This window comes from Macaca thibetana, chromosome 18 (assembly GCF_024542745.1).
Source record: "Macaca thibetana thibetana isolate TM-01 chromosome 18, ASM2454274v1, whole genome shotgun sequence".
NCBI classification, from domain to species: domain Eukaryota; kingdom Metazoa; phylum Chordata; class Mammalia; order Primates; family Cercopithecidae; genus Macaca; species Macaca thibetana.
Window position 1 is genome coordinate 55068088 of NC_065595.1, and position 11830 is coordinate 55079917.

Sequence of the window (11830 nt, forward strand, 5' to 3'; positions counted from 1 at the left end):
TGTATTAATATTTTTAACATATCTACATCTATCTATATATTAGCTATATTGAGGTATAAATCACATACCAAAAAATCATCAATTTTGAGTATAATATTTGGTGAGTTTTGACATATATGAAAACATGTGGTGATGTTGTGCAAACATTATCACAATGAAATTCACTGTATTTTATGGATAAGTAATACTTCTTCATATGAACATAACACAATTAGTTTATTGATTGCCCAGTTAATGGCAATCAATGGATTCAAAACTGAATCCATTCCAGTTTTTTGTTATTGTGGATGAAGTTGTTATGAACTCTGTATACATGTCTGGACATATTTTTATTTCTCTCAAGTAAATAAATACCAGAGATCTTCAACTTATGATGGAGTTACACACCAGTAAACCATCTTAAGTTGAAAATAAATTTTAAAATGCAGAGCATCAGTTGTTTACCGTGTGATCATGTGGCTGACTGGGAGCTGTGGCTCACTGCTGCTGCCCGGATTTACTAGGGAGTATCACACCAAACATTGCTAGCCTGGGAAAAGATCAAAATTCAAACTTCAAAGTATGATTTCTGCTAAATGCATATTGCTTTCACACCATTGTAAAGTTGAAAAATCCTAAGAAGAACCATTATAAGTCAGGGACAGTCTGTATGCCATTTTGCACTCCCATAAGCATTGTATGAGAGCTCTAGTTTCTCTAAACCCCGATCAGCACTTGATGTGGAACTTTTCAATTTTCAGTATCCTAGTAGGAGTGTGTGCTAATATCTCTTTGTGGTTCAAATTTGCATTTCGCTGACTATTTACTAATTATGTTAAACATTTTTTTCATGTGCTTATTTACCAGGATATATCTTTTTTATCAAAGTGCTGATCATATCTTTTGCCTATTTTTTTTAGGTTGTTTTCTTATTAGTATTGAGTTATAAGTGTGCTTTATATATTTTCGGGTCTTCGAGGAGTTTGTCCACATCATTGCTGAATGTATTGGCATAATGTTATCCATAATGTTCCCTGATAATGCTTTCAAATCCCTAATTATGCAGTAATTTCTGATATTGATCATTTTTATCTTTCGTTTTCTTATCAATCTAGAGGTGTGCCAATTTCATTATCTCCTAAAAGAAACAGTTTTTGGTTTTATTGATTTTCTCTATTGTTGTTTTCTATTTCATTGATTTCTGCTCTTATCTTTTTTATTACCTTCATTATAATACAGAGATGATTAACTTGTACTTCTTTCTCTTATTTTTTGTGGGTAAAACTCAGATTCTTTATTTGAGGTGTTTCTCCTTTTCTGAGAATTTATTGCTACAAATTCTGCCCAAGGATAGTCATAGCCATATTCTATAAATTTAGTGCCAAGTTTTAATTTTTGTTCAGGTCAAAATATTTCTATTTTTTAAAATTTCTCCTTTGACCAATGAGTTATTTACAAACGTACTATTTAGTTTTAAAATGTTTGGAAAATGTTCAAATATATTTATTTAATTGATATCTAACTGAATTTGCTGTGTTTAGAGAACATATTTGGTATGTTTCCAATGTTTTAAAAATTAATTGAGATATTGAGACTATAATATGGTTTGTTATGTGCACTTAAAAAGAAAGGTTTATATTCTGTTGTTATTAGTGGAGAAATGTTCTCTAAATATACATCAGGTCAAGTTGTTGATAGTGTTTTTAGTTCTTTTATATTCTTACTGATTTCTGTGTACTTATTCTACCAATTACTGCAAGAAGACTATTCTTCAACAATAAATTATGGATTTCTTTATTTCTCTTTTCAGTTCATCAATTTTTGTTTCATGTATTTTGAGCTGTGTTGCTAAAAAATGAACATTTAATTTTGCTATTTGTACTTGATGAATTGACACCTTTATTATTATGTTTTTTTCCTCTTTATGTCTCATAATATTCGTAGTTCTAAAATGTATGTGTAAGTGCCTTAGGTAGGATGGTAAATCTGATTCTCATTACTCCATATTGATCTGAAACAGAAGTTTCTCATGTTCATTTTTGTAAGATTTTTTGGGGGAGAAAAGAAGTCTGAGTTTATAGTTTTTTATTCTTCTTCTTTCAGTTCTGTCAAGATGTTACTGCTCTTTTCCTAACTTGAATGGTTTCTGAGAAAAATCTACTATCATTCTTTCATTTCACTCTATATCTTTCTCTGCCTACATTTAAGAATTTATTTTAACCATGGACTTTCAGCAATTGGATTATGCCTAGGTGGGTATAATTTTTCTTATGTTTTCTCTACCTTGCAATGGCTTCATTGAGCTTCTTAGATTTGTGACTTTCTACTTTTCACCACATTTAGAAACTTGTTCACACAGCTGCTATATTTGAATAGTTGCCAACTTTGGTTATCAGGACAGTTGATGTCTTTTCACTTTTCTACCTCTTGTACCTAGAATGGGGAGGTACGTAATAGGTGCTTAGGAAGTGAAAACTGTGAAAACTGGCACAAGTAACTATGGTAGACTAGGCAAAATACAAGATCTGTAGTTGGATACTCTGGGATTGAAACTTCAATTCATTCTTTTATAGCTTCACATTCTTGAGGCTCACATTCTTAATATGGAAATGGTTATAGTGAGGTAATACTTGCATTAAAGACATTTTAATTTTGCAACCCCCCAAGTAGCAACTAACTGCAGCAGGGATTATCCCTGCACGTGAGAAATCATTTTGTGATGGTACATCTTTACCGTAGAATACCGCTCAGCAACAGAAAAGCGGCAAACTACTGATGGGCTCAACTTGGATGGATCGCAAGAGAATTATGCTGAATGAAAAAAACTAATCCCAGAGGGTTACATACTGTATAATTCCATTTATATAACATTCCTGAAATAACAAAATTATAGAGATGGAGAACATTTTGATCACCATGAGTTAGGGATGGGTGGTGGTGGTGGTGGCTGTGGTTACAAAGGGGTAGCACGAGGGAGTCCTCTGGTAATAAAACAGTTTTAGATTTTGATTATGGTGAAAGATACATGAAGCTACACACTTGATAAAATTGCATAAACAACACAGAAACATACATACAAATGAGTGCTTATAAAACTAATGAAATCTGAATAAAGTGTGTGGATGGTACCAGTGTAAAGTTCCTGGTTTTGCAATAACAGGTTCTGAAATTGAGGCAATAATTAATAGCCTACCAACCAAAAAAAGTCAAGGACAGACGGATTCACAGCCGAATTTTACAGAAGTACAAACAGGAGCTGGTACCATTCCTTCTGAAACTATTCCAATCAATAGAAAAAGAGGGAATCCTCCCTAATTCATTTTATGAGGCCAACATCATCCTGATACCAAAGCCTGGCAGAGACACAACAAAGAAAAAGAGAATTTTAGACCAATATCCCTGATCAACATCGATGCAAAAATCCTCAATAAAATACTGGTAAACCGAATCCAGCAGCACATCAAAAAGCTTATACACCACGATCAAGTTGGCTTCATCCCTGGGATGCAAGACTGGTTCAACATATACAAATCAATAAATGTAATCCATCATATAAACACAACCAAAGACAAAAACCACATGATTATCTCAATAGATGCAGAAAAGGCCTTTGACAAAATTCAACAGCCCTTCATGCTAAAAACTCTCAATAAACTAGATATTGATGGGAGGTATCTCAAAATAATAAGAGCTATTTATGACAAACCACAGCCAATATCATACTGAATGGGCAAAAACTGGAAGCATTCCCTTTGAAAACTGGCACAAGACAGGGATGCCCTCTCTCACCACTCCTATTCAACATAGTGTTGGAAGTTCTGACCAGGGCAGTCAGGCAAGAGAAAAAAATAAAGAGTATTCAACTAGAAAAAGAGGAAGTCAAATTGTCCCTGTTTGCAGATGACATGATTGTATATTTAGAAAACCCCATAATCTCAGCCCAAAATCTCCTTAAGCTGATAAGCAACTTCAGCAAAGTCTCAGGATATGAAATCAATGTGCAAAAATCAAAAGCAATACACCAATAACAGACAAACAGAGAGTCAAATCATGAATGAACTCCCATTCACAATTGCTTCAAAGAGAATAAAATACCTAGGAATCCAGCTTACAAGGGATGTGAAGGACCTCTTCAAGGAGAACTACAAACTACTGCTCAACAAAATAAAAGAGGACACAAACGGAAGAATCCGTGCTCGTGGATAGGAAGAATCAATATTGTGAAAATGGCCATACTGCCCAAGGTAATTTTTAGATTCAATGCCATCCCCATCAAGCTACCAATGACTTTCTTCATAGAATTGGAAAAAACTACTTTAAAGTTCATATGGAACCAAAAAAGAGCCCGCATTGCCAAGACAATCCTAAGCCAAAAGAACAAAGCTATAGGCATCATGCTACCTGACTTCAAACTATACTACAAGGCTAGAGTAACCAGAACAGCATGGTACTGGTACCAAAACAGAGATATAGACCAATGGAACAGAATAGAGCCTCTGGAAATAATACCACACATCTACAACCATCTGATCTTTGACAAACCTGACAAAAATAAGAAATGGGGAAAGGATTCCCTATTTAATAAATGGTGCTGGGAAAACTGGCTAGCCATATGTAGAAAGCTGAAACTGGATCGCTTCCTTACACCTTATACAAAAATTAATTCAAGATGGATTAAACACTTAAATGTTAGACCTAAAACCATAAAAAACCCTAGAAGAAAACCTAGGCAATACCATCCAGGCCATAGGCAAGGACTTCATGACTAAAACACCAAAAACAATGGCAACAAAAGCCAAAATAGACAAATGGGATCTAATTAAACTAAAGAGCTTCTGCACAGCAAAAGAAACTACCATCAGAGTGAACAGGCAACCTACAGAATGGGAGAAAAATTTTGCAATCTAACCATCTGACAAAGGGCTAATATCTAGAATCTACAAAGAACTTAAACAAGTTTACAAGAAAAAAATCAAACAACCCCATTAAAAAATGGGCAAAGGATATGAACAGACACTTCTCAAAAGAAGACATTTATGCAGCCAACAGACACATGAAAAAATGCTCATCATCACTGGCCATCAGAGAAACGCAAATCAAAACCACAATGAGATACCATCTCACACCAGTTAGAATGGTGATCATTAAAAAGTCAGGAAACAACAGGTGCTGGAGAGGATGTGGAGAAATAGGAACACTTTTACACTGTTGGTGGGACTATAAACTAGTTCAACCATTGTGAAAGACAGTGCGGCGATTCCTCAAGAATCTATAACTAGAAATACCATATGACCCAGCCATCCCATTACTGGGTATATACCCAAAGGATTATAAATCATGCTGCTCTACAGACACATGCACACGTATGTTTATTGCGGCACTATTCACAATAGCAAAGACTTGGAACCAACCCAAATGTCCATCAGTGATAGGCTGGATTAAGAAAATGTGGCACATATACACCATGGAATACTACACAGCCATAGAAAAGGATGAGTTCATGTCCTTTGTAGGGACATGGATGCAGCTGGAAACCATCATTCTCAGCAAACTATCGCAAGGACAGAAAACCAAACACCGCATGTTCTCACTTATAGGTGGGAACTAAACAATGAGATCGCTTGGACACAGGGTGGGGAACATCACACACTGGGGCCTGTTATGGTGTGGGAGGAGGGAGGAGGGATAGCATTAGGAGATATACATAATGTAAATGACGAGTTAATGGGTGCAGCACACCAACATGTCACATGTATACATATGTAACAAACCTGCACTTTGTGCACCTGTACCCTAGAACTTAAAGTATAACAACAACAACAAAAACGTTCCTGGTTTTGGTAGTGGACTATCACTATGCAAGGTGTTAATTTTGCAGAAAGCAAGGTCAAGGGTGCACAGGACCTTGCCGTATTTATCTTTTGCAACCTTTTGTGTATCTATAATTATTTTAAAATTAAGGGTTTAAAAAATATGTAAAATCTGATTGAGAAAAATTCTCAAAATCTCAAAGTACCACCCAATGTATTATTTATTAATCAGAAAGGAAAAAAAGTATCTTTACAATTGAACAGTCTGGTGGACATCACTTTAACAACATGGTGAAAACTTAGCATGATCAATTATTAAACAAACTGTTATTACGAGTCCTCTAATATAGAGCATCATCTGTGTAATAAATTTGTCAAAAATATTAAATCTGGGTCTAGTCATGAGAAAACAATGGAGCAAATCTAGATTACAAGGAATTCTACATAACTTTCCTGAGATCTTCAAAAATGTCATTATAAAAGATGAAGAAGAATAGACTAAAGCACATACTGACCAAATGTAATATGTGATCTCTGATTAGATCTTGAATCCAAAAAACAGAATCTCAGCTATAAAGGATATTTTGGAATCAGTGAGGAAACTTTGAGTATGGGCTGTATATCTTACAGTGTCAATGTTAAATTTCTCCTGTATAACAAGGCAAGACATAGCTGGGCAAGAGTATAAGGGCCTCATGGCCAAGCCAAGAATGGTTCCTGGGAGCCAGGACTAGGTGGTAGATTGAAAATTAGAGTCCTTTAGGAGAAGTAGGGGTTAAACCCTGGAGAGATTGAGTACATACGACAAAGTCAGGTTCAGAGTCACTAAGCATACTGTGTTAGTTTGCTAGCACTGGCATAATAAGGCACCGCAAAGCCAGTGGCTTAAACACAGAAACTTAATCATCTCATAGTTTTGGAGGCTAGTAGATCTCCAAAATCAAGGTGTTGACCAGACTGGTTTCTTCTAAGGGCAGTGAAGAAGAATCTATTCTATGCCTCTTCTAGCTCTTGGTGGGTTGCTGGCAATCTTTGGTGTTCCTCAGCTCATAGGATCACTTCAATCTCTGCCTTCATGTTCACAAGGCATTCTCCGTGTGTGTGTGTGTGTGTGTGTGTGTGTGTATCTGTGTACAAACTGCCGCTTTTTCTAAGGACACAGTCTATTGGATATTAGGGCCCACCTTAACAACCTCATTGTCACTTGATCATTTTTAAAGACTCTATTTCCGAATAAGGTCACATTCACAGGTTCTGGGGGCTAGAACTTCAACAACTTTTTGGGGGACACAAACTCCTAGCAATTCCTAGGAGTTTTAAATTTGTTGGAAATAGTGCTGGAAAAATGGACTGGCAATGAAGAGGGAAGGTCTAGGCACAAACAATACAGACATTTGCTGCTGACCTCTAGGTAGTTGTGTTGGTCTAACTTAAAGGCTAGAGGCAGGGCAGACAGCAGCAAGCTGTGGCAACCCATCTAGTTGTGAGGCTTTAAGTACGGCCCTAAAGGTACAAAAGACTAACCCCTAACACCTCTTCTCACCTCATATTTTCATAACTCTTACCTCAGTCCCATGCAAAAATAATTCACAACTCAGCACAGTCTTTTTAAAGATTACAAATGACTGTGTATGTCTAGAGTTTAATTTTGCGCCAGTTTTTATTCATGAATCACATTTCTGCAAAGACATTAATCCTTACTCATTACTAAGTGCATTGTCAGCTTGATAATTCACCAATGTGTTTTTGTGTGTTATGTTAGAACAAATAAGCTTCTTAATAAGCTTAAATGGCATCCATCCTTTAAAAATTTCTTACCTAAATAAAATGAAAAGATTGGGGGATTTTTAAAGGTATATTGGATCATCTCTTCATTCTGTCTCAATCTCTTGAAGCCTGATTCTGCATGTGAGGTGGAGCTGAGCATGTCAGTTACATGAGGAAAGATCTCAAAGCCAAGGAGACCTCTGAGAATAAGACCTCATGGATCTTCTAGTTTCAAATGGACAATTTATATACTTGCCTTCCATATCTGATGGTACCTTTAGACTGTGAAGACTAACATAAATCCCCCAACTCCTTGCTTCTACACAACAAATATAATAGTGGCCAATTATTCTGCCCACTTATCAGATCTGTAGCTAGATAGCAGGCATGTCCTCAGGTATAGGCAAAAATGGAAACAAAGAGTCTCATTTTTATAAGCCCAAAATTATTGATAATTTTTATTATGTTTTCTTCCTTTGCTTTAATATTTAAAACTGCCTTAAAGCTTACCTTTGGTCTGATTGAGAAATGTGTTTTCCTCTAGTAGGTTATTCTATGGAAAAAATAATCAGAGGTTTACACAAATACTTCTATAGTGTCACAAGGATGCTTATTTTAGGTTTCCTCTATTGGTAAAAACTGGAAACAAAAAAGTGTCCAGCAGGAGGGAAACTAAGAAATATGAAATACTATATAACAATTCAGTATATGTTCAAGTAAAATTAAGTGAAAAAAGGTTAAAATAGTATATACATCACAATTCCACTTTTATAAAATGTGATATATATGAAATACAGTGGTCTTTAGTACTTGGAGTACCCTTTCTGGACTAGGAGGTGAATGGAGCAGGTGAAAGCAGGACAGGTTTCCTGTCTCCCTCCCCGGCTGCTGCAGTCCACTGTTGGCTTCTCTAACTCCTGTAGTGTTTGCCAGTTATAAAACACAGTATCACATTTGATTATATTTTGTCTTGTATTGTTCTTGAAAGCGTCTGGAAGACATTTAACGTCTACTAGATTTTCAGCACCTTGTGGCAGGAACCATGTTGTGTCATTTAGAGAAGAAAATATGCTTCATGGATTCTTGCAGAGTTCTGGACACATAGCTGGTCCTCAATTAAATAGGATATTAGGATAATTCAGCCCTATATCAGCAGGTTAAAGCAGTTATTAAGCAGCATGAAATACACATAAAAACAACTCTTTCAACCTTTTGAAAACTCTAATGTCTATCACTTTGTATGCCAAAAACAAAATTTTTTTTTTCATAGCTTAGACAACCCAAGACAACCTGGCCTTTTGCTATGCAGGACTGTGTCAACTAGTGAAGAGCTGAGTCCACCAACAGTTCTTCATTTAGGCAAAAGAAGAAAACAAACAAAAACAACAACAAATAAATCCAACTTTTAGCAAACTATCTCAAAATATTGCAACATACAAGAACGTCAAAGAAACAAACAAAAAACACTGACACTGAATTATAATGCTTTCTTGGCTGACATGGAAATGTTTACCAGTCACTAGCATGGTAGACCATGCATGACCCAGGTCTTTGATTTGATTATCAGTGGTAGATAATTAGTTTAGAATTCCCAGCAAAGGCAGTGTGCAGTGGGTTACTCCTGTAACCCACACTGGCTTTGCCTCCCTCTTTAATGAACCCTCACCTGATTTCTCAAGCCCACAATATTCCCTCCCAGCTGATTCCTTCAGCAGAGGAGCTCTGATTCAAAGATGGTTTTGTTGCAAATCGGCTAGTTTAAGTAAAAGGGATTTATCATAAGGACAGATAAGAAGCAGGCTATATTTTTGGATCTCATCAACAGGAGTCCTTGCATTTTATTTATTATTCTTATGGTAGCCTGACTCAACATGCAACTTCCTTAATGCCTGTGTTACTAGTTTAAGTTCTTGAAAAAGTCCCTGTGATTTGCCATGCAGTGGATTGGTTGCACCTGTGTTGGTAACTAACCTGGCCCATCAGCTGTGGCTGGCTGGCTAGCTGGGAGTAAAGAAACTGTTGTTTTAGAGTCTGGAAAATTAGGAAAATCTACTCTCTCTGGTCTAGCCTGTATTAAGATTTCTTTACTTTCAATAAGATGGAAATTTCAGTATAGCAAGAAACAAGTCAAGCAATCACATACCCGTATGTTCCCTATCAATTGCAGCATCCTGGAGGCAAATCCAGGGTGAGGCGGGCGAATCAGTTGATGCCAGAGTTCTGGCCAATATGACGAAACCCTGTCTCTACTAAAAATACAAAATAAAAATTAGCCAGACGTAGCCAGGCGCGGTGGCTCACGCCTGTAATCCCAGCACTTTGGGAGGCCGAGGCGGGCAGATCAGGAGGTCAGGAGATCGAGACCATCCTGGCTAATACAGTGAAACCCCATCTCTACTAAAAATACAAAAAAATTAGCCAGGCATGGAGGCGGGTGCCTGTAGTCCCAGCTACTCGGGAGGCTGAGGCAGGAGAATGGCGGGAACCCGGGAGGCGGAGCTTGCAGTGAGCCGAGATCGCCCCACTGCACTCCAGCCTGAGCAACAGAGCGAGACTCCGTCTCAAAAAGAAAAAGAAAAAGAAAAAAAAAATTAGCCAGACGTGGTGATGTGTGCCTGTAGTCCCAGCTCCTCAGGAGGCTGAGGCAGGAGAATTGCTTGAACCCAGGAGGCGGAGGTTGCAGTGAAGCAAGATCCCACCACTGCACCCCAGCCTTGCAACAGAGTGAGACTCCATCTCAAAATAATAGTCATAATAAATAAAGAATAAAAATTAAAAAAAGAATTCCCAGTAAGTACTTTTATTTTGTCCACCTGCTATAACTGAAATGGCAAAGGACTTCCTAAGGCAGGGCTGTTCTCAAATCCATAGTCTAGTTGTACAGACAATATCTGAACTTGAATCAGTCACTTACAATGTTTGGACTTTACATCTCAATACATTAATAGAGGTAGTAATGTATCATCTGGACAATACAGGCAATAATAGCCATCGAAAGATTAATAACAAGATTATTGCAAGGATTAAATAATGTGACGTGAATACATCCGTAAACTGTGAAATGTGACATATTGTTGACAACATTAGTAACATACCTTTTTGTTCATCGTTTTCTCATAGGGCAGAAATAGATACAGCATCTAAAAGCTCTCTTGATCATAAGGAATGGTAGTCATTCAGCAATTTCCATCAGAAGAAAAATTCATGACATAGACTATTAGTGAAGTGAGGTACCAGTATATAATATTTTCTGCTCAAAACAACAGTATTAGGTATATACAGTAGTTCCCCTTTTTCTACAGTTTCACCTTCCATGGTTTCAGTTACCTAACATCAACCATGGTCTGAAAATATTACAGTATTTCGAGAGAGAGAGACCACATTCATAAAACTTTTATTACAGTATATTGTTATAATTGTTCTACTTTATTAGTGAGTGTTGTCAATCTTTTACTTTGCCTAATTTATAAATTAAACTTTATCTTAGGTATGTATGCATAGGATAGGGCGTGGTACTATCTGTGGTTTCAGGTATCCACTGGGGATCGTGGGACACATACCCTGCTGATAAGGGGGACTATTCTACCACTGTTTATCACCATTTTACAGATCAGGAAACTGAGGTCACACAGCTGGCAAATGATAGAGTTGAGACTCAAGCCTTTTCTAGTGCCAGACCTCCAATCTATGCTCTTAAGCACAAATGAGCCTGATGACAAATTCTCAGACTGTGACTGAATGAGTGAGAGATGCCAGTTCTTAAACAAACACTGGGGAAAAGTTACCAGTGCAAATGGGGATTAGAAAGGAATGCTTCTTTTCCCTCCTGGATGTTTACACGGGTGGTTCACCCATTCATGGGCAGGAAAACACAGGAAATCTGGGCTGTGAGTTGTTGGGATCTAAGGGAGCCCATGATTGACTCATGTGTTGTTTCTATACTATGCTTGCCAATTATATTTTTAAACAGCAGCTACTGTTATATACCTCTTTTTCCCTCTCAGGAGTTCACAAACAAGTTTTTAATTTTAAGGTCAAATTGGAGGTCACTCTCAAGGTATGGGAAATTCCATTCCCATGGCTGCGTCTGGACACAATTTCTTTCTCCCGCAGGGCATTGTGGAATGTAGAATCACAGGCTGACAGGCAACGTGAGACACAGAACAAGCTGTAGAAATGCACTTGGTGGGGAGCATTTTGCTTCTATTTCAATATTAAAATGGGGAAATAGAAAATCTGGAAAATGAAAAATGCTGTCTCTACAAACGTTTGGG